Source organism: Triturus cristatus, chromosome 9, assembly GCF_964204655.1.
Source record: "Triturus cristatus chromosome 9, aTriCri1.1, whole genome shotgun sequence".
In the NCBI taxonomy this organism is placed as follows: Eukaryota; Metazoa; Chordata; class Amphibia; order Caudata; family Salamandridae; genus Triturus; species Triturus cristatus.
In genome coordinates, this window is record NC_140592.1 from 24,275,529 (window position 1) to 24,295,124 (window position 19,596).

Sequence of the window (19,596 nt, forward strand, 5' to 3'; positions counted from 1 at the left end):
CACTGATTCAGGAAGCACAATTTTTCTTTCTGCATTTCAAGCCTCGCTCTGACAAATATTAGACCAATCGGTGCCTAATGTGATGAAAGCCACGCCTATGACCCCAACCAAACATGCCCAGACAGGAAACCGTTGCTGATTGGATGTAGAGCTGGGGAAGGCGGTGTGTGCAGTGTTGGTGTACACTTTCGCAGGGCTAGTGGGATTAGATGGGCTGAACAGTGAATTTTATATAAGTATGCAGATAGCGGCAAACTCGCTCAGAGTAAGCAAAAACGTGTGCTCCTTATTGTATTCCCTGTTACTGGAACTTTAGGCGCTCGAGCTGCAGTGGAGGGAAGGTTGTGCCAGTCAGTGCAAGGAAGGTTGTAGGTGAAGGTTAACGGAAAAGCTGTAGCAGCCAGACCGAGAGTTGTGTGCGCGCGCAAGCGCAAAAAGGAAATAAAAAAGCACGCAAGTGGTGCATGCGCGTGTGTCGGCAAAAGTGAAAGTGATCGCGCGCGCACTATGACGAGAGAGGAAAGCCAGATGGTACCTCTGCTCGTCATTGTGCACGTAACCGCACGCTCTATGCCACCCAAAAAGCTGTGGTCGGCTTTTTAAAGCCCACTCACTAAATGTCTCGCCAGAGCAGCGCATGCGCTGGCTCAGGCGAGACCTAAAAAGGATTGAGCCATAAATCTTTCCCTTTTGAAAGTTGGGGGTTCGAGTAGTAAGTTTTCCGCATTGCGTGAAGGTTTAGCGCCGCCTGAGATTTTGAGTTTATTCGCCATATAGAGTGGCGTGGAGGTGTGCAAGGCTTTGAGGGTGATACAGGCCGTCTTGTAAACTGACCTTGCTTCGATGGGAAGCCAAGAAGAGAAAACAGTACGGGCGTGATGTGATCATCTCTTTTGGCCTCATATACGAAGCGTGCTGCTGAATAGAGGACAGATTTAAGAGGGGAAAGGTGGGCTTTGGGGAGGCCAGCAGGGAGAGAGTTGCAGTAGTCCAATCTGTACCTGGCAGAGACATGTCTTTACGCTCCTTTGTTTCTTGTTTTTAAACGTGTCCATGCTGTCTGTTTCCTACGATTTCCAACATTTCTTTGTCAAACATTTCATAACAACCTTTATTTAAAAAAAAACAACAAAAAACACATCTTTGTTTCTTCTGGGAAATGTGGCCCTGGGCTCCTTGAAAATAGCAGTATACTGTGTCTAGCACACGCGCATATATTATCACTCTCAACATGTGTTGTTTTCAGCTGCTTGTTTCTCTAAGCTGCTCCCTGTGCTTGGGCCCTGCATGCTGAAGGTCACACTGGCTGTCAGTAGGATGGAGCAGTGAGCAGGGGAGGCACACCAGGTCTGGCTCCTAACACATTGCTCTCTTTACACCCTTAAAGGAGGGAGTATTCCAGAGACATATACTCGACCCAAAATGTGAAGCAGACACGAATACATCTCATTCAGCATCGAATCACAGCTCCATTGCAAGGCGCCTGGTAAACGTCTCCTGGTTCTTCTAAGCACGCGTCCTGTCTTCACTCCCGGGCCCAGACAGATCAGATTTTGAGCACATCCAGCTGAGCTTTCATTGGCCCTTCAGGGAGAGGAGAGATGGGACCCTGGGCACGACGACACACACGGAACTCACCGGTGAATTTACTTCTCTGTACAACCCTTTAGTAAAGGAAATTGTACAACCCCTGGATTTAACTTCCTCCTGAATCAGATAATTTTCTATCCCCAAATCTAAACTTTGGAAAGCATGTTTATGGGGGGTAGAATAAGCACCCCAGTTGTGACCAAGGGTTGGATCTAGGTTTATTGCCTGTGCGGTGTTGTGCGTACTCCCATGTGGCGCGATGTGTTTAGGTATCGTGTACTAGGCAGCGCGGTTGTGAGCTTAGAGTTGTACGTACTCCCAGGCAGTGCTAGGCAGCGCGTCTGTGAGCCTAGGGTTGTGCATACTCCCAGGTGGCGCGTTGTGTTTAGGTTTCGTGTACTAGGCAGCGCAGCTGTGAGCCTAGGGTTGTGCATACTCCCAGGTGGCACGTTGTGTTTAGGTATTGTGTACGAGGCAGCGCGGCTGTGAGCCTAGGGTTGTGGGTACTCCTAAGTGGCGCGTTGTGTTTAGGTATTGTGAACTAGGCAGCGCGGCTGTGAGCCTAGGGTTGTGAGTACTCCCAGGTGGCGTGTTGTGTTTAGGTATCGTGTACTAGGCAGCGCAGCTGTGAGCCTATGGTTGTGGGTACTCCCAGGTGGCGCGTTGTGTTTAGGTATTATGTACTACGCAGCGCGGCTGTGAGCCTAGGGTTGTGCATATTCCCAGGTGGCGCATTGTGTTTAGGTATCGTTTGCTAGGCAGCGCAGCTGTGAGCCTAGGGTTGTGCGTACTCCCAGGTGGCACATTGTCTTTAGGTATCGTGTACTAGGCAGAGCGGCTATGAGCCTATGGTTGTGCGTACTCCCAGGTGGTGCGTTGTGTTTAGGTATCGTGTACGAGGCAGAGCGGCTGTGAGCCTAGGGTTGTGTGTACTCCCAGGTGGCGCGTTGTGTTTAGGTATCGTGTAAAAGGCAGCGTGGCTGTGAGCCTAGTGTTGTACATACTCCCAGGTGGCGCGTTGTGTTTAGGTATCGTGTACTAGGCAGCCCGGCTGTGAACCTAGGGTTGTGCGTGCTCCCAGGTGGCGTGTTGTGTTTAGGTATCGTGTAAAAGGCAGCGTGGCTGTGAGCTTAGGGTTGTGCATACTCCCAGGTGGCGAGTTGTGTTTAGGTATTGTGTACAATGCAGCGCGGCTGTGAGCCTACGGTTGTGGGTACCCAGGCGGTTCATTGTGTTTTGGGGTTGTGTATTAGGCAGCGCGGCTGTGAGCCTACAGTTGTGCGTACACCCAGGTGGTGCGTTATGTTTAGGTATTGCGTACTAGGCAGGTCAGCTGTGACCCTAGGGTTGTGCGTTCTCCCAGGTGGCGCATTGCGTTTAGGTATTGCGCACTAGGCAGAGCAGCTGTGAGCCTAGGGTCGCGGCCAGCATTAATCGCAGGCGGGAGGCTATGGGGGGGGGGTCACATAAGGATGGGGGTTGGGGGTACATTTAATAATGAATTACAAAAATTACTTACCTGACCGCCGGCCGGGCTGGGTCCCGCTTTTTCACAGCTCTTGCTCCTGCTCTTGCTCTCCTCTCCTGCCACGGCAGGAACAGGAAGCAGCCAGCCTCCCTCCCCTCCCCTAAGCCAATCATAATGCTGCAATGGCAGCCTTGTGATTGGTGGGGCCACCGTCCAGCAAGGCGCCTGAGTGGAGGCCATTTTCTCCATTTATGCTGCATTGTAGTCTGCATGGAGAAAGGGCAGAGTGCGCATGACTGGTTTGGGCGGCCCCAGAGGGCCGACCAATCCAGTCATACTCACTCAGGAGTGGGCACACCACTCCTCCCCTGCCCAGCCCTGCTTATAGAGCAGCCCCACCCACCCGCCCGCAACCAAGCACTTCTGCTTTCTTGCAGCGCGAGAAGCAGAAACATGAAATGGTAGTTTTACCATTTTATGTTTCTGCTTCACGCACTGCGAGAAAGCAGTGGGGCGACGCTCCTCCGCCCTAGTGGAGGAGTCGCCCCTTGTACTCCCATGTGGTGCATTGTGTTTAAGTATTGTGTACTAGGCAGCTCAGCGGTCTGGTTCCAAAAGATCTTTTGTAGGCTTAGCAAAACTTACACTGGGCCTAAACCCCGCCCATTGCTTACCATTGGTCCCCTTTATTGTCACTCTTGCTTTTTGTTCAATGGCTTTCCCTGCTGTTATGATCTAAATCTCCAGCTTTACATCCGAAGAAGCTTTCTAGGGAGCAAACGTGTGCATTCCATCAAGAACATTTTATTACCCTTTAACTCTTGCTGTGTGGGCCTCGGTAATCACAGTTTAAGTTGTAACCGGAAGGAATAAAGACCACGAATGTTAAGAAGGGGGCGGGGCTACCAACAGGTGGGCACATTTCCCCACATCTGCTTGTGGACTAAAGCCTCCCGGATACTCCTACTGTAAGCGTCCTGTCCGGGATTTAAATCTTGTACTTTTTTAACTGTCTGTTTGCAGTTTTAGCTAACTATATATTTAGTGTCAATTTATATATAGTATAATTCTTATGCGTTTTTAGATTCTTATCTCTCGTGAGCTGCCCAGATGCACGAAATGTTTATCGTCGTTTGGAAACGTTTTAAAACTATTTTGACATTGTACATTTGGAAGCTATTTTACATTTATACGAATGCTATTACTGTTGGAATACTTCTGCGGAAATATTTACTAGTAAAATGAATCTATAAATAAACATTACTATCTGACTCTAAATCTGTCCCTTTGTCTCTGATGAATTAAGTACCTGTTCCTCCGTGTTTGTTCCAGAGCGCACTGATGTCCACGGCAACAAAAAGAAATCGAGGGAATCTCACCCGCGAGGATGACAAAATTCAGACTTTGAGAAGTTTGCGGCTTTGAAGTGTAGCCACCAGCACTTTAAAGGGGGAAGAGACACACCACTCAGGCGGGCGCAGGGAGACACCGCACCCACCTTTAGATGGAAATCTGGGGTGGGGGGACTATGGGACCCCGTTCTCCTTCTCCTAGGGGCACCGTCGGAAGAGGGGGCGCACTGACAGAGCGCCTCAGCCACCACTTTGTGGCGCACAGTCACTCTGCCCCGGACGCCCTCTTTGCCTCTGCACCCACCTTCATTATACAACACAGCCACAGAGGTAAAGTGCTTCCCATTGTGCATGGGGTGATGCCTCCAAGAACATGAGGGAACCCCCTTTAATATAACACTTGAGCTGTAGGTGCGTCAGGCAGTGCTTGAAATGGAAATATTGAAGTGCAGGTACTCCGCACCAGAGTAAATGCTTGTTTCTGAGAAGTGCCGGCACTCTCCAATTAAAAGTATTACGTTTTTCTTGAGAAGTGCAGGTACTCTCCCTCTCAAAATAAAAACAAGCATTTACAATGCAATGGTCTCGGCATTGGTAAAGTTAGAGCTATTGGCATTGCTCATGACATTTTTTTTGTTTATGCTTTTGTTTTTAAAACATTTAAAGAAACGGCAATGTTATTTACAATGTCAATAGCTTAATCACTCTCAAATGCGAGACCTATTGCATTTGCACCCACACACAAGACCACCTACACACACACTGATTAAGCTATTGACAAACAAAAACAAACTAAAATAATGTCATGAGCAATGCCAATAGCTCTAACTTTACCAATGCCGAGACCATTGCATTGTAAATGCTTGCTATTACTGTAGCCGACTCCTGTAGTAGGATTCGATTCCCTCTGGTTTTTAAGAGTTTCTTGCAAACGTCACAGTGTATTCTGTTAAGTCAAGCAGACCAAGCCCAACCACAAGAAAGGCTGCTGCCTTATGACACTGCAATGATACTGGTGAAACTCTGAAGACAGAACCCGGGCCTTTGACCTTGCTGCGGTAAGGATCAGTTCTCATTATCATGCACATTTCGCTTCCTGTCTTTGAATGATATTCATTACAAGGCCAACGATATGTCTGACATTTTGTATGCACTTATGTCGAAACAGCCCTATTTTAACATAGGTAATTTTGCTTCAGACAAGCTCGCGGCTGAACTTTTAGCCCTACAGGTTAGTACTGTCAAACGAAGAGATTTTTTCCCTGTCACTTCCTTCTGAGATGAAAGGAACGATTTCCCTCAGCCTGCAGCATTTAGTGTGCAAGCACTCCGCCACAACATTTTGAAAGGCGAGAAATCATGCAGCCAGTCTGTGACCTTCCCTTTCAGTGACAGGATAGGAGTCCCTTGAGCAGGTGAGACATCCTCTGATATTTGGAGAAGTGTCATGTTCTCAGAGAAAACTGTCATATTGTTATTGCTATGAAAAATACAACACTCGCTGCAGTTGTGGCTGCCGTGTTTGTTTCAAAATGTCACCCGAGCAAGTGACATGTTTTTGTTTTGCTTAGAGCAACAACGTATGATATTCAAATAGACCTATTAGTCCCATGCCTTTAACAGTTTTCCTGAGAACAGCGATAACCAGGCAGTCAAGTGCCATTTGGAAGTCGGGGCATGTAGGCTGTGGTGGGCGGAAGTAAAAACGTGAATAGTACAACAAACCATTGAATAAAGAGTGTTGGCTCAAAGAGGCAAAATCGGTAATTTTAGTAAAATCCAATTGTCATGGCCATAGTCAGGTTTAAAAATAGAATCCCCACACAGGTAGGTGTCCCTGTACGCACACAATCGTTTGGAGTCGATTGTAGGTAATGACGATCAAGCTATCAAAGTTCTGGTTGGCTTGGAGCACGCGGTCTGCGGGTTACACGTATCTTCCTGGAGTTGTGTGTTCACTTAACGTTAGTGGCTGCCGAATGCCTCACACGACGCCGATTCGTAGACGAGTGCTCCTCGGGCGGCTGAACACAGCAAATGGCCGCTGCTCTTTTAAAGCCATGTGCTGGGCATGAATGCAGCTGCTGGAACATAAAAGACCAAATGGCTGTTGACATTTGGTAAACCCTAAAAAGGTTTACTGGGCAGGCCCTCCCCGGGAGCCCATGAATGCGAGAGAACAATCTGCATTCTTGGGGGCTAAGTGTGTGTTTGTTTAAGACCCACCCTCAATTCAGAAGCTAATTGTCTGAATGGAGATGAAGAGGTCGGTGTGCTCTTTTGGCCAGCGGAGGATTCAAGCTGTGTTTTTTTAAGTTTAGTTTAAAACCTCGACCTTGTGACGCAGCGGGGGTGGGTGGGGAGACGGGACTGACTGTCAGCTCAATTACCGGCTCTCAGAAGGACAGGAAATAAAGCGTTGTAGTAGTTACAACGACACGCTCGAAGGCATTTATGGAGTTACAAGTGCCTTATAATACACCAATAGCCTGAAAGGGAACGATAAAATAATGTTACCGTATAATCGCGAGTTAAAGCGAACAGGCGGTGTGTTCGAGGCTACAACTTTCCATAAAATAATTGGCTGCGCACCGCGGGTTCACGGAGCCTCGGCTCGTATTATCACTAAAGAAGCTGTCATTACGGAAGCCGGGCATGAATATTTTACAGGGTTGGCGCCTGCCCGGTTCTCCAACGGGAAGCTGCACTTCGAGGGGGCATGCCTCTCCCTCCCACACCACGGGGTTGTTGGGCCCAATACGCTCCTTCAGGGACACTGGGACACCACCGCCTTTCTCCGAGGCGAAGCAGAAATGCCTCGGAGAAACGCAGTGGCGGTTTCGAATTCGGGGGCGTGTTTTCCTTTACTCTCCTCTTGCCATTGGCTGGAGGAGATAATTAGACTTCTTGAAAAAAACACGCCCCCGAATCCGAAAAGGACGGGGCCTAATCGGAATGACGGACCTCTTCTCCAATGGCTGGCCAGCATTCAAGAGGCCAGCCAATGGAGAACAGGGGAGAAGAGGGGCGGGTTCAAGCCCCTCTTCTCCAAGTCATTAAATCTCGCAAGCGAGACTGCGCAAGCGCAGCCTTCGCTAGCCGAGACCTAAAAAGTGCTCGTACTCAGTACCGGACAGTACCGGCCCCAGCACTTTCTCAGACCTGCTTGTGAACATTTTTAAGTGTGAGGAGGGGGTGAGTCTTTGGAGGGGCACAGCTTTGTGCTGAGTATAGTTTGAGGCCCTTTAACTCGCAGCCTCACCCCCTCCGTCAACCCCTCCCCCCTCCCCCCAAAAAATTCTGAGGCTGCCCTGGGGAGGTTTCACACCACACAATGGACATCGGCTGGATATAGCCTCCAAAGAATTAGCTGGAGACCAGTTTTCTAGAAGTTTCCAGTTAATTGTGTGCACACAACTGTCATGGAGGTGAACTCCGGGCATGAACGGTAAAAATTCAGGACAAATAGTCAATATGATGGACACATCTGTGTAAGTCAAGCAATAACATAACAGCTAGGAAATAGACTGTTGAGACAAGTACAAGTCAAAGTAGGTTTATGTTCTTTGGTTTTTCAGTACGACTGAGCAAACTTTCATAAGTAACTTGACTTATTTTGGAAAATTTGACATCTGACTTAAGGGACAGTTACTACACAATTTTGCCCCAGCCGGTACCCTGTTGATAAACATGGATTTGCAGCTCATAGGTAGTAAGAGTGCAGAGACAGAGAGGGAGAAATGTAGAAAGTGGTTCTAGCACATTTGTAGGAGATGGGGCATATTTGTGTGTGTGTGTATGTGTGTGTGTGTGTAGGTGTGTGTGTGTTTGATTGTAGAAAGCCCCTTAGAGTAAGCATAGATAACAATATATTTGCCAAGAATGATGGAAGAACAATTACACCATCAAACCTATAAACATGAGTGAGAGACAGAAAAGACGCAGACAACAACTTGAAAAATCACACACATACAGTCTTTGATCATCATAGCAGGGATGTGCCAAACAGTGCACCACCATATGCTCTAGAAGGTGCAACAATAGTCACTGTATAGTGCACCCCCACAAAAGGTATAATTCACCACCACACATAGCACAGTTAATCAATCGATCTATCAATCAGTAGATTAGTAGAGCACTACTCGTCACCCATGAGGGTATCCAGGCACTTTCTGGGTTCAGTTGATTAGTGGAATAGACAGGACTTCAGGGACTTTCTGAACTTTGGAATGGACGGGGAGGTGCGTAGATGAAAGGGTAGCTCATTCCATGTCTTTGCTGCTAGGTAGGAGAAGGAGTGACCTCCGAATCTGCTGTGTCAGATTCAAGGGGTGAGGGTAGAGGAAGGGACACAGAGCTGAGGTTTCTGGTGGACTGATGGAAGTTCAGGCGGTGGTACAAGTAGGCAGGTTGTGTAGGGCTTTATATGCATGGGTCATGAGCTTGAAGTGGCATCTTTTCTGTTCAGGGACCAAGTGGAGTTCCCTGAGGTAGGGGGTGATGTGGCTTAGTGTAGGGTGATCCAAGACATGTCTGGCTGCGGCATTCTGTATGGTCTGTGGTCATCGGAGGAGATGAGCCGAGATACTTGTGTAGAGCGTTGCTATAGGCCAGTCGGCTGGAGATGAGAGTCTGGGTGATGGTGCATCTGGGGCTTTGAGGTAGCAATTTGAATATTTTAAAAAGCAGGAGGAGGATGAAGAAGCAGGAGGAGGAGACAAAGTTGACCTATGTCGTCATGGTTAGCTTGTTGTCCGGAATGATGCCTAGGTTCCTAGCGTGGTCAGTGGGGGTAGGAGAAGGTCCGAATTCTGAGGACCAACAGGATGTGTCCCACGGAGAGATTTAATTTCTGAAAATCAATACCTCTGTCTTGTCTGTGTTGAGCATCAGGCATTTGTCCTTCATCCAGTTGGCGATGCCTGTCATGCAGTTGTGGAAGTTGGTGTTGGTGGTGTCTTCGGTGAGAGGAAGGATGAGTCGTGTGTCGTCGACGTAGGATATGATGTTGAGTCCGTGGGTTTTGGTGATGCTGGCCAAAGGTGTCATATAAGTGTTGAAGAGGGTGGCACTGAGCGAGGATCCTTGGGGTACTCCACAGATAATTTCCTTTGGTTCGGAGGTGAAGTGTGGAAGGTGGACTTTTTGCATTCCTCATTTGAGAAAAGAGACAATCCATCTGAAAGTGGCTCCTTGGATGCCTATGTTGTGCAGCCCTTTGATGAGTGTGTGGTGGTAGACCATATCCAAGGCTGCAGAGAGGTCGAGGAGGATGAGAGCAGACAGTCTCTACTCAGTCATGTAGGGCTCAGATGTCGTTGTTAGACGCCATGAGGGCTGGCTTGGTGCTGCGGTTGCTGCGGAATCCGGATTGGGAGGAATCGAGTAGGAAGTTCCATTCCAGATGTTAGGAGAGGTCTTAGTTGATGCCTTTTTCTAATACTTTTGTCCGGGAACAGGAGCAGGGAGATTGGTCGATTGTTGTTGAGTTTGCTGGGGTCTGCCGATAGTTTCTTTAGTAGGGCCCTGACTTCTGTGTGTTTCTGGTCCTCGGGGAAGGTGACCCTGGCAATTGAGGTGTTGAAGAAGGTGGTGAGTGTGTGGCTGATTCTGGCTTTGCCTAATTTGAAGATGTGGTGAGGGCATGGGTCATTTGGGGCCCTTCATGGTTGTAAGTTGAGACTAATATCCCCTGTTTCAAGGTAGTAGTGCATTGTGTGTGTTGGGGCTCTATGCCATTTGCGGGGAGAACATTGCTCAGTGGGTGCACAGAGCACTACCACTCACAGAACAGTGCACCACCACTCACAGCACTTTCAATTATAGTCTAACGCACATTTCACAAGCACCATCAGAACTGTACCCCACAACTGACGCAAAATGCATCATCATCCACTGAGCAATGTACCCCTGCAAATGGCATAGTGCACCAACACACACAATGCACTACTACCTGGACATAGGAGACATTAGGCTCAACGTACAGACAGTCTGTGTGATTAGTGGACATGGTGTCTCACTAATGTCTACCTCAGGAAGACATTCACAGGAGCTACACTGACTTGTGGAATTTCAATATAATTCTGGCAGCCAGTGAAATAAGTAATATTTTAAACACTGTATTCTCTTTGGATGACTTTCATTTCCTCATTTGTCTTAACCAAAGTCTAGCTTCCTATTTAACTAAGCTAAGTCGAGTACAGGAGCCCTTACAGGGAAGGTCAGTGGTGTATATGGCTTGTGTAGCATTAGACAAACAACCCCTATCATGATGTGGTATTATTATCTTTACCTTATTACTGACAGGATCCAAGGCTTGTCAGATGCTCACTTTGACTGTACCATGAGAAGCCTAAAGAGCACAATAAGTGTCTGAAGGCCTCCAAAACTTCCAAACTACCTTGAGTGTTTCCCACAGACCTTCCTGGCATCTGTATGGGTAGCAGGAGGTCCTTTATATCAAAGTCCTAGTCAGAACCATCAGTACTCATGCTCGCCAGAGCTGTTAACACTACACCGTTAAGAATGCCGACATTATTTATCAAGAGACTGGCCATATTCGCTCATCCTAACATCATCCATTCACAAAATTAATTTATGCATACATCCACCAAGTGCCGTTCAAGTATCCAAGCACCCACCTTTCCATCCGACTATGTGCCTACCAAAATCCATCTATCAATCTGTCCATTCATCCATCCGTCTCACCACCCAAATCCATCCCCTTACCCATTCACACCCACCCACACCCTCTTCATCTGTCCATCCACCCATTTAACCATTACTCATTTTTCATTCATCCTCTGTCCATCAACTCATCCACACCCTCTTCATTCATCCACGCACTGTGCAACCATTCACCATCTACACCTTCATTCACGCTTGCACTCAGCACCTGTTCATCTCAGCCCTCTAAACTCTTCTCGAGCATAATCCCTCCATCCACCATCTACACATTATTCATTCATCCTCCCACTCCTCATCCATTCATCTGGGGATTGGAATTGAATTCCTTAGTAAAACAGATGACAAGAGGTGTTTGGAAAAACAGATACAGTTTTGGTTAATGAAAGAATTCGGCTGGGAGAACGGTAACAGGCACGATGTCCCAGTTTGCATTGGGTTCACGTTAGTCTTTTATACATTTTCTACATCAAGTCATAATCTGGGATCCCATATAACGTGAGGAATGTTGGTTGCTGCCTTAGAGTCATAAATTAATGGTCAAACGTTAATACAGGTGGGTCTAGACATTTCATGGACACAGTGTGGCCAGTGGTGAATGTGTCCAGATGTCTGGCGTGGGGAGGTTTATGATCACTACATGTGCTAGGCCCTGATTGGCTATGTGTTCCTAACTCATGTGGCATCTGACTTTATGGTGTTTTTTGAAGCTCGGGTACCCCCTCGGGACATGTATGCTTTATTGGGGGCATTCTCCCCTGACCATTGTGATGCTGCTGCTCCTATCTGTGGGATTGATCAAGAGTTTCCTGCCCACATGTTTGCCTACCCGCTATGCACCCTCCCACCTGTCACCTATCAATCAGTGATCCCGGGCTTAGGTTGCAGGGCCTTCCTGACTACATACTTCGGTGTCGAGATAAATGTGGAGTTCGGGATGGGAGATAATGTTAATATTAACCCTGGGCGTAGTTTGCGAAGTAGTGCTATGCGTAGCTACGCCAAGTGCACTTCGCACTATGCGAGCTACGCATAGCTTCGCAAACTGCGTAGTGCACTGTGCTAGATGCTGTTCGCACTGATTGCACAGTGCCGAATGCTTGTCCGCACTGTGCAATCAGTGCAAACTGCATCTTGCACAGTGCAAGCGGTCGTTTTCTGCCGCTCGAGTAGATTTCTACTCGACCGGCAGCTTTCTCAATGCGGACTGGTAGTTTCTCATCGCGAGTGGTCGTGAGCATACGCGACCACTCGCAATGAGAAACCTGACCTCCCCGCGTTGAGAAGTTCGCCGGGAGGTTTATTTTCCATGCTCGCGATCGGCAACTTGATGTTGCTGATCGCGAACGAGGAAAAAGTCTCGCCAGGATGTCATTTTGCTTGCTCGCGGTCGCCAACTTGACGTTAAGGACCGCGAGCAAGCAGAAAATGACCGCTGCACTTTGCTTCGCTACGCTACGTGTGCTTGCACTGTGCTACGTGCAATTCGCCTAGTGCGAAGTAGCGCAAACTTCGCAAACTACGCGAGCGTAGCATAGTGCTTTGCCCAGGCTTAGTTAATATGGACGAAAGTTCATTTTTGTCAACAATTGCATCAATATCCATATTAACATTCCCCCCTCTAATAGATTCTTCAACTATACTACTTAACTTATGCGTTTGTACCGTTCCTTTATTAGGTTCCTGTTGATCCCTGTGCTCGCATTTGACTCTGACAACATTTCTAGTTATTTGCATTCTACCTACTTTGCATTTTTACAGCAGGTGCTCCCCAATTGTACACCCCCGCAAACCAGGAAAACCAGTTAGAAAACCACTCCTGCTCAGGGGCACCTCCTTCTTCATGCATGCTTCGTTGTAGGGTATGTAGTGCCTGGATGGCAAGTGTCCAAGTTCCATTGTCCATGTCATTGCCTGGGATGAATGTACAGCAGGCAGCACTGATCTTGGCACAGACCCCTCCCTCTATTGCAGTTATTTTAAGTCCAGCATATACTGATGCTGCATTACCATGAGGCGGATGGCTCGCATTTCTTCCTTTTTCGAATTGAGGCTGAGCTCAGTGCTGTTAATCATCTTGAGCATTTCCCGCCTCATATCTGCAACCTGCGGCCATTAGGTTTTGTCTGTAGGGTGAAAAAGGGTATTGATCCCCCTGCCTCCAGTTGTGCCTCTGAGAACAGTCTAAACTCTTCTGGATGTCTTTGAACTGAGCCCAGCCAAAATAGTCCACCACTGTCTTTTTGTGAGCTTGGTGCAGCAAAGTGGTCTTTTTCTTTAATGGGTGCTGGTACAACTCTGTTAGTTCTTCTCTGGTAATGACCAGGGTTGGGGTGTACACAGTCACCAGGGTAGACCCCTCCAAATGGGAACCAGTTGGGCATAGGTGGGTTTGCTACTCTGTCAGTAGAAATCCATAAGCATGGATGTGCTCCATTCCATATCCCGAATTTGCAATATCATGCCGCAGTTGGCATTCATGCCCATTGGAAGTGTTCCTTTTCCTCTGAAACATAAGGAGTACAGGGTAAGCTTCTATACAATCAGGAGTTGCCCTTTCCCCTCCAGCCAAGCGTATCCACCCACCTCGGTGTCCAAGATTTCCTGACATGGGTTAGTCATACTTTTGCTGCACCCTCCCTCTTGCGACTCATTAACCTTTTTATCCCTGAGCTTTTTGGCCCTATACAGGAACTCGATGTCAGGGGACCACTTGTTGTTAAAGAAGACCGACCCAGATACACTCATCAACAAAGCTTTCGACCACAGCAACGCAAAACATAGATAAGCTGTGCTTTTTAAAAACTGCATTACGAAATACAAGTCAAATCCAGACACCAGAAGCCTAACCTAAGTCAGCAAAAAAAGGTTAGTGCTTACGTGAAATAAATGCGTAATTTGGTTGTGTTAGCACTGAAATGAAACTGGATGAAGATAAAATGGTTTGCATCTCTAGGAATGGAACACTGTACTTGCTGCCTCCTATGACAGAGGGGAGCATGCCTTCCTGCTGCCATGCTGTTCCCATTCTGTGAGGACGCAAAGCTTACTCTGTCCCTGTGCTGTGATGGGAAAAGCTTGCATTGCTGCTGCCTCAGCTATACCTGTCCTCTGAAGGGGGGAAGTATGTATGCTCTTCGTCTAAGGTGTACCTGGTATATGAGGAAGGGGTGAATCCACTGCTGTTGCCCCATCTTGTAAGCCGGGTCTGGTGGCTTAGTGTACTAATGCGTCCACTGTAGGAACCTGTGTTTGACCTCATTGTGACAGGTTCAAATCCTGGCAAGTCCACTCAGCCTTTCAACTTTCTGAGGTCGATAAAATTAGTACTTCTGTGTAACAATTAACATCTGTTATTCAGCGCTAAGATGCCCAGGTGTGAATGTGCACTTTAAAAATCCACCTGTTATGCTATAAAAAATAAAGGATATTTGGAATGCTCTTGATCCTGCCGTTTTTAAAAGTCTGGTAATAACATGCCATTTAAAACATTTTATTTCCCCACATATTTTTAATACAGGTCTAACATTTTACAAATTGAGAATACGTAAGTTGACAAGATAGACATAACCTCACACAAGGGGTCTTATTACAATGTCGGTCGGAGTTTCCTCCGACCGACACTGTGGCGGAAATGGGACCAACCTTCCTCCGGTCAGCTGTCCCGACCACCTAATTACGATGCGACCGCACATAGTGCAGTCGCATTCCCACATTTACCTATGGGAGAATGTGTTACGGCCGTAAACTGGCTGTAGCACAAGCTACCATAGGGAAATGGGAGGTTGTGTTAATCCCAGCACCCCGTGGCAGGCACCTGAAGGTTCCGGCCACAGGGTTCAGGGGTTAACAGGAGGTCACCAGAGGTGCCCCCTTGGCCCCCAACCGTAGACCGAAAAACAGAAAGGGGCCCTACTAGGGGCCCACAAACATGCTTTCCGACAGGCTTTCCATGTTGGAAAGCCCGGCATGGAAAGCCTGCCGGAAACCATGCATCGTAATGAGATTACATAAAACACCATCCATATGAATTACCGGCTGGTTCCGACTAGACGACGGGCTCCTTGAACCCTTACAAAGCCAGCTGGAATTATCGTCCGGTTTCAATTCCGACCAGCTGTATTGTAATCAGCCAGTCGGAATTGGAACGGACGATCTGGGTCGTAAAGCCTCCGACCTAAGGTCGGAGGCTTTGTGACCCAGATCGTAATAGGTAGACTGTAGAACCAGTGAACAGTAGCAGTCACTCTCCGGCTCTTTCCAGGGCGATATGTGTGACCCACTGATGAAGCAGACCACGCTGGATAGGTGAGGGTTCACCATCTAATAGGAGCACATGAATGCTTGGTAATTCCATAAGAGGTTTTGGGGGTTTATTCAACCGGTTTTTTACTTCTTATATTTTATCCCCTCACTGGCCCTTCATGTGTTTGTTTTCTATGTTATACCCGTCCTGAATGTTGATCCTGAGGTTGCCTCCTGCCCTTTTCTTATTCTTTGCTTTAGGGAAGTTTGCTCTGCAGCTGTGTGTCGTACCTTCGTTATCTTCTGAAGCTCGGTGTAAAACTTTCTATTATGCAAAAAACAAAACAATTTGCATTGTCAATGCTTGTTTTAATGCATGATGTGAATGTAAGAGTGACCCTCTATAGGCTATTAGATGCTGAGGGAGGAACTCCGGGGTGGGTGAGGCTGTGAAGTTGCCGTGTGTATGCTGTGAATTCCTGGGCTGTAAAAGCGCCACATATGCAAGTATGGGAAATACAGATCCATACTACGATCATCACATGGTGTACGAACCCTATGTTTTCTCAATAAAAATAATTTAGAAACAAAATAGACAAAGTGAACCCTCGCAAAACACGTAAGCCGAGTTTCCCATGTAAAACGTTTGATTTTACGTGTAAAATGTAAAAATATAGCTGACAAGTAGCTCCCTGAGTGGGGTGCAGAAACCAAGGGGCCCACGCCCATTGCACCGCTGGAGCACGATGAACTATAGCCCCAAGAGTACTTTTGGGGTGCTGCTACTGTCGCAGTTTCCCGGGAATGCTCACCTCTGTATTTATTCAATCAGTAGATTTGTAAAGCGCTGCTTGTCACACATGAGGGTATCCAGGCGCTGCAGGGTCCAGTTCATTAGCCGAATAGCCAGGTCTTCAGGGACCTTCAGAACTCTGGAAGAGATGGAGAGATCTAGAGATTAAATGTATTCTTGTCACACATACATTTCCATGATTGAAAGTCCATGCGCAGGAATATTAAGCACATGTGCTTTTAAATCGTTTTTTTCATTTCTCCACGGGTAAAACATATTCCCCCATTGAGGAACCCCCTCCTTCACAGCCATGAATTCAGGGGGCGTGCATCCCCATTCACATCCTCGATACAGGTTCACTTCTGTACTTGCTTCACTTCCGCTGCTGACAGCCTCAAAGCTCCAACGCACTCTAGGCTGGAAGGTGCCTGTCACAAGTGCGTGATGTGCGCCCCTTGCACGTGTGTGGGTATTACACAGCTGCGCGAGAGACCCTCGGAGGAAAGCACCCAGGACGTCATCAGCCATCCTGGTGAAAATGTAAAAGTGAGCAATTAATTTACAAATGGAAAACTGGTGACAAAGAGCACATATAAAAGATGGTGCACCAATACCCTACTGAATCAGGCCGAAGGTAAAGCTAAAAGGGCCGGGGTGGAGTCAAACACATGGGAGGTGGGTTCATCAGAACGGAAGTTAGGAATTGAGGAGAGAGAGTCACGTCCGGGTTGCCTTTAAAATTCCAGCAGTTCGTGTATGAAGAGGCAAACATGCACGGTTGTTTTAGATTACTATAATCGTGTTCTTTTGTTTCCTTTTATGAATTAGAAATTTGTGTAAGAATATATTTCTTGGAAATAAGGGGGCTTATTTACAAGCCCCTTGCGCAACCTGTACGTCACTATTCCCATGTTAAAAATGACGCAAAAGTGGTGCAAGGGGCTTGTAGATAAGCCCCAAAGTTCTTTTAGCTCCTAGCAGTAACTGGGGGGAGGGGTGAGGCTGTCGCATTGTAGTGGGCTGGTCCCACGTGTTCAGGTGACATACCAGACATAGGCGAGATGTACTTCATGTAGTTTATTTAGTCCATAGGAAGTATTTACAGCAAGCCCCACCAGGAGCAGCCTGCTAGCTGCTCAGCCCATCTTCCAACTGACAACACTCACACACCAGAACCCAAGCATTCCACGCATGTCAATCACGCCAACATTCTACATGGAACCCACTGGCTGAGCAGCTAGGGACAAGGAGAAAGGGAACATTACAGCATAACATGAGAATACTACACACATGTCAGGCTTGCTGCCTGGAGACAGCAAGGTAAGGCTGGGGCGGAGACAGCCACGAGAGACTGACGTCTAGGAGGGACCGGTTGGACTTGGGCAGAGTCGAGCATGTCTGACATTGTGACTGATTTCACCCTAGCCCTACCGGCCTCTCAGAGATGATGCAGCATCTGGAATTCCAGATATCTATCCACCCCCTTCCTTTCTACCCCAAATACTGTGCTTCTCATTACTGTGCCTGGACGCCTCTGAATTTCCACTGTTGGCATTTTCACAATTATTTTTCTGCTCCCACAATCTATCAGCTTCCTTCAGACAAGGCTGGGGTTCCCAGGGAGCCTCTCGAGTTCCTATCCCCAGCCCCTCCGACTCCAGCGCATGTCGGTCTACATTCCTACTGCTTTGGGCGACCTGTGTGTCAGGCTCGTGTTACATGGTTTGCATGCACATGTGAGAAGTTGGCCGGGCATATGCTGTCCACTAGTTATAGTGGGCACCTTGCACCAGTCCAAACAACCCTTATTGATGATAGGTTTAAATTTAAAGACAACCTTTATTGAAAGCTATCCTAGTGGTAGCTATGGAGAGCAGCCTTCAGGCTAAGTCTTGAAGGAGTGTAAAGCAGCTTGGTTTACCCGATTATAACCTCTTGAACTACTAAATGAAAGGAGACCCACACAAGGTATATATAAAATATATGTATTTATTTCTAAACACTCACTACTAATCTCTTTATGAGACTAGATTCCAAGATACACAATAATACAGTTCTAAAATGACAGCAAATAGCACAATATACGATGGGCCCTAGGGGCGGACCAAACTATATATTAAGAAAGTGGTATAAGAACCACAACTTGACCAGGCACAGTGCCTAGAGCACGTAGAATCGCTGGGACCCCAAGGAACCACCCAAGGTAGTGACACAGGAGACCCACGGGGGACGTGTGCAGAGGGAGAACACAGCCGCGAGCCCCATACTATTCTATGGGAAAGTCGCGGTTGGGAATTTTAGAAGGTAAGGACACTTAGGAGAGGACTTTGAGCAAACCCCTTTAGACTTAGGGAGTTCTAGGGCTAGTACCCATGGGAGCACCAGAGTACTCGAGTTACGTCACCCAGGGAAGCCGGGTGCATAGGTGTCGAATGGTCTCGGGAATCGTCGTTGATTTCAATGGCGATGTGCTGCAAATTGCTGCTGCCGGGAAGGAGAAAAGTGTCCGGTGTGATCCAAGCCTGGATCGAAGATCAGAAGAACCTGACAGCAGAGGGGACAGAGTCTGGGTCACTTGCCAGTGACCAGGGGCATGATAGACGAATGCCCACCGATGTCGGGTGTTTCAGGTGCGAAGAGGTGGAGCATGACTCTGCAGCCACGAGGACCAGGAGGCGTCAATGACAACCAGGAGCTGGATTCGAGCTGTCCCACAAAGGATGTTAAGTGCTGCGGTGTTGGTGCCCGGATTGGACTCAACAAACTTGGCAACAGCAATCCACGCAGGAAGAGAAAAGATGCTTCGGTGCGGACCAGCAAGGTTCTGAGGACTCCCCAAGCAATGGAGAGTCAGGGCACATCTGGAGCAACCAGGTAAGCCCAATTAAAGTTAAAATAGCCTTCACGGACCCACCAGTCGATGGACCAGGGATCACGAAGGGACCGCAAGAGAAAACACAAAGGGCCAGCTCACGGAACACTCGTGGAGTGTTAGCGGGCAATCTTTGGTGCAAAAGCTGCTCGGGGTCAGGGCTACAAGTAACCCAAAGCTCAGCTGCAGGAGTCATTGGAAAGCTGATGCTTCTGCAAGGTGGCGCTGTGTCCAGGGGTTCGGGTTACACGGTCGCCATGAGGGATACGGGCCTCAGACTTGCTGTGGGCACTGATTGACCTCTAAGACCACGGAAACCCAAATCCTGTGTTGCAAAATTCTTCGGAGTCCGGCGGGAGCTTCGGAGATGCAAACCGGTCAGATGCGTCTTTGGTGCCTGCCTTGCAGGGGAGTAACTCCTTTACTCCAAGGGAGATTCTTCAGTCATCTAGTTCAATGTAGATCATCGAAGTTCCAGGATTCAGTATCAGAGTTTCGTCCAGGTGTAATCTAAAGTCTTGTAGCCAGGGGTTCCTATCTTATACCCAAGGAAGGGGTGGGACAAACTCTAGAGACACACCTATGGGAGGGT